At 43.3% G+C, this 4,666-nt stretch overlaps 1 long non-coding RNA gene across 1 annotated transcript; it reads left to right on the top strand.

Moving 5' to 3' along the window:
* The first annotated feature begins 1,210 nt into the window (after nucleotides 1–1,210).
* On the top strand, nucleotides 1,211–2,638 carry LOC121050841. Its single transcript, XR_005804174.1, has 2 exons — nucleotides 1,211–1,440; nucleotides 2,353–2,638. It is a non-coding gene; the product is annotated as an uncharacterized LOC121050841 (long non-coding RNA).
* Nucleotides 2,639–4,666: the final 2,028 nt, after the last annotated feature.

Below are 4,666 nucleotides of genomic sequence, written 5' to 3'. Positions count from 1 at the left end.
GATAATGTCAAATTTATCAATTTCTAGTTTCAATTTCCAGTTTCTAAGCTCTAGTAGATGAGGCATAGAGGGGGGTTGTATATGTGTGAATACATTGGCTATTTAAAAGCCCTATAATGGGCGTTAGATTTCAAAACACAGAATGAAGAAAATCAATGAGAAAAAAGGGAAAATCAGATTTGTAGTGAAATTGTGTCTTTGTTTGATTCTTTGTTCTCAATCCTTACTTCGTTGATTACTGTCCACATGGCATTGCAGTATTGCACAGAGCCATAGATTGCTCAAAATCGTGCTTTTCTTTTCTTCTTCTTCTTCTCCTTATTTTTTTTTTAAATTTTATTGTTTGTAGAAGTAAGATGATAAATTGATAATAGTGTGGACCAAGCATTATTTGATTCTAGATTGCCTACATACCCTTGCGGGATCAAACCACATGTAGTTCCAGGATTTTGGGATTTAAATGGGTAGATGACCCATTTATTTTTGGATTTGTGTTTGAGATATTTGTGAGGGTTTAAAGCCCTTGAATTTGCTTTTGGGTAATTTGGGAATGATTTAGTTTTTATGGTGCTTGGGTGAATTTGACCGGTGGAGTCAGGGATTCGATTTGAATTTGTGGTTGCATCTAGTGGGTTGCTAGATTGCCTACATACCCTGTGAAGGGATCAAGCCATTGTAGTTCAAATATTTGTAAGGATTGAGATTTTTCTTGGTTTTGTACCAAAAGGATGTTTTTAAGTTCCGAAGTATATTTTTAAACGAAACCAAAGCCCGGGTATTTTGAAAAGGTCACCCACGGCGTCATGCTTTGCTGAATTCTTCAAATGGGCCCAAATTTGAACATGGGCTTCTTTTGTATCCTCGCGAATCATGTTCCTCGATCCATGAAGCTTTTTCAGCCCCAAATTTAATACAAGGACCCTCAATGTATCTAGTGAACTCCGAGTCTCCATTTTCTTGTCTAGAATCCAGAGACGTGCATCAAACTTTTATTTTGGGCATCAGGTCAGTCACTCATCAAAGACTTCTTAGAGTCCTGGCCTTCGTGGAGGCCCGAATCTTCTCGGAGTCCTATATTTGATAAGGACACCCAGCTGTAATTTCATTTTATCATTTTTTTTCTTTACTTTCAATTCTCCTTCTCTTTTGTTTCTTATTCCTGTGCTACGTTTTATCCCAAACCAGGTAGAACACGAGCTCGATGTTCTCTTTTGTTTCTTATTCCTGTGCTCCGTTTTATCCCAAACCAAGTAGAACACGAGCTCGATATTGATCTCCCGTGAGGTCAAATTGGAGATGGATTTGAAGACACAATCTGACTTGAAGGAGTTGAAATTGGAGGCCGGAAAAGAACACATGTGGAAGATGAGACCGTGGCCGGCTTCACAAGAGAAGAAATTTCGACATCCTGCTGCAATTGGCCTCTGGGAGAATTTTTTTGTAAGACCCTTCTCCCTTTAGCTCTTACTTAGCTCATTCTGAGACTCCTTTAATATGTGGGTAAGGCCAAATTTACTTCAATCGCCCAATTAAATTGAGAATTGATGAGTTTTGCGATGTGATCAGCTTTGTCTGCATTTTGAATATTTAGATTGCCTTTGTGTTCTTCCTTCGTGTTCACAAGCTCACTATGAAAGAACCTTGCTTCTATCAATGTCTTCAGCACTTTGTTAATTAAGCTTTTTGTCGTATTCAAAGCTTAATTAATCTAATCTTCTGGTCTGCAACACCACCAGAACATCCACTTCTTTCTTTTTTTATATACATTGCTTTATGCTTTGTCAATTTCTGGAATGGTTTTTTGATGATATTGGCCACACTTGGGGATTAAAGTTTCATGCCCAAACAAAAGTGCCACCGCCAAGGACTTCTCTTATTTGACTTTTTATATTGGCACCGCTTTGAAGCTTTTTTGGAACACATATACTCCAAAGCCGCCGCACATAATTGAACTTTGAAGTTTGTTTAGTCAATTCCACCTCAAATTATCATCTTTCTTTCTTCTCTTGACACGCTGCACCCACGAATACATACTTGTCACCTTTTGAGATCAAGTCCTAGTTTGCCTGATTTGATCGTCTTGGCCTTTTGCAAGTATAATAACCTGTGCATCAGATTTGTCTTGGAATTGGCTGCCACAAACTGTGTGTTTAATTTTGTTAACTTGAGACTCACCTTGCAATTCCACTGCACAGCTTTCTTTCTTGCCTGTCATCTTTTGGTGTTAAAAGCCTCAGACCGCCTCAGACTATTTTGGCCTTCTGCAAACATAAAAACTTGTGAATCAAATTTGTTCTTAATTGGATGCTTCAAAGCTTGTCTTCGATTTTAACAAATTTGCTTGCTGTGCAGGTTTAAGGAGGACCAAGTGATTATAGTCACAGTAATGTCAAAGTCTTGAAGCTTTATTTTAAGGGTGACCATCTTCCTCCAAGTGCCAGTTCTGGTTTCATCTTGTTGGCAGACATGAATTTTAGAGTCTGCTGCAAAACTGTATTTATTTTGACAGCTTTTCTCTGTCTCCTTCCTTTGAATCAGAATGTCAACCCTGGCTTATTTTTGGCTATGGTGTTTTGAAAGAATGCAGGAGGATCACGTATAGTGTTTAAGTGAAATTGACAGAGTTCCCTTCTTTTTATCATCATTTTTAATTTGAACCAAGACCCCTTATGAAAGTATGGCCTAGATGGTGATTAATACGGGGTCCTCTGCTAGTTTCGGGGTGTATTAACCGAAACTTAGGACTTGAGGATGATATCGGCACTCGAAGGCACGCTGAGTCAAAGCTCTAAAACAGTATTCATACAATAATTAAGGCACCACCACTGGAGCTTTGATAGTAGTTTCGGCACCCTAAGGCACGCCGTGCTGGAGCTCAAAGACAATATCGGCACCTGTTAATGCTTAAGACTTAGCGGTAGCTAAATCTTGTTTAACGCTGATTCGATGGGCGGATTGATACTTGTGATGTTCTCAAAGCCTTCACTACCTGTCAAGTAAAATACAGAGGGTGTCAGAGGGAGACCGCGCTGGGCGGTCTTCTCTTCTCCGATGCCTAAGTTAGTCAATGTATTTATGTTGACAAAGTAACAGTAGGTAAGTATTGAATGCGTAATTAATGAGGAGAGAAGAGAGAACCTTTTATAGGTGAAGAAAGGGCTGATCTTCTTCATGTTTTAGATGTGGGACTGATATGCTTCAGTCCCCAGCTTTTGGAGCTTCTGATGCTGTCTTGGCATGGCGCGTGGCGGCTCGTCAGCGGTGATCTGGGGGCAAGCCAGGGCTCAGGCGGTAGCCTGCTTGGCTGTGCTTTCCTAGGTCACTCCTTTGGCGGGAGTTGGTACCGTTGGCGGTAGCATGAGCGTAGCTCATTATAGCTAATTATGCTTGCAAATGCCTATGTAAGTACAAGTCCCCCAAGTCCCCAGTCAAGGAGGACAATCTTGGTTGGGGAGTTGCCTAACGGTTCGAAGCGTTGCTTCCGCCAGTCTTGCAAAAGCATGATTAGCGTCAGTGCGTTGTCAACCATGGACTTACTAAACAAACGCTTTGTACCCTATCGGGTGGGCCTCTGCTAGGCCCCCCAGGGAGTCCCCCACTCCCCGGCTAAGATGGACCTTCGTTTAGCCGTGTATTATTTGTTGAGGGGAGCTGCGTTGAGCAGAGGGTGTTGGGTAGTGAACCCAATCTTTGATACACAAGCGATGGGGTCAACATGCCTGATCAGGGCCGTCGAAGACTGTGTTGATGCATCCCCCTACTTGTCACGGAGGATCATGTTTTGACTGTAACGCCGCGTGGCAGTCGTTGTCAAAGTGAGGCGTTGCCTTGGGAATCGCTGTTGGCGGAAGTCCCTCCGCTGATATCAAGTGGCCAGCAATGTTGCTGGAACATGCCTGTCGGTGGACCAATGAATGGCGTTACGGTTAGCGATGTTGGCCTCAGTTGCGAGGTATAGGGAGAAGTTCTGCTAGCAGAGTTGCGCTTAGCGGCGACTATCTTGCTTGCAAGATGGAAAGGGAGAAGTTCCGCTAGCGGAGATTATTTCGCTTGTAAGATGGGAAGGGAGAAGTTCCGCTAGCGGAGTTGTGCTTAGCGGAGACTATCTCTCTTGCAAGGTGGGAAGGGAGAAGTTCCTCTAGCGGAGTTACGCTTAGCGGAGACTATTTCGCTTGCAAGGTGGAAAGATAGAAGTTACGCTAGCGGAGTTACGCTTAGCGGAGACTATTTCGCTAGCAAGGTGGGAAGGGAGAAGTTCCGCTAGCGGAGTTACGCTTAGCAGAGACTATCTCGCTTGCAAGGTGGGAAGGGAGAAGTTCCATTAGCGGAGACTATTTCGCTTGCAAGGTGGAAAGGCAGAAGTTCCGCTAGTGGAGTTGCGCTTAGCGGAGACTATTTCGCTTGCAAGGTGGGAAGGCAGAAGTTCCACTAGCGGAGTTACGCTTAGCGGAGATTATTTCGCTTGCAAGGTGGGAAGGCAGAAGTTCCGCTAGTGGAGTTACGCTTAGCGGAGACTATTTGTCTGAGTCTCCCGATAATTGATGATTTTCCTTTCCGATGGTTACTTTGAGTAGACGTTTCGTGTGACGGCGTTCGACACGTGGCCAACATGTATTGGGTTAGCGTGTGGATTTATGTCTCTGCATCACGCCCATCGCCTCACCAT

This window comes from Rosa chinensis, chromosome 7, assembly GCF_002994745.2.
Source record: "Rosa chinensis cultivar Old Blush chromosome 7, RchiOBHm-V2, whole genome shotgun sequence".
NCBI lineage: Eukaryota > Viridiplantae > Streptophyta > Magnoliopsida > Rosales > Rosaceae > Rosa > Rosa chinensis.
This window is presented reverse-complemented; position numbering and strand designations above follow the sequence as displayed.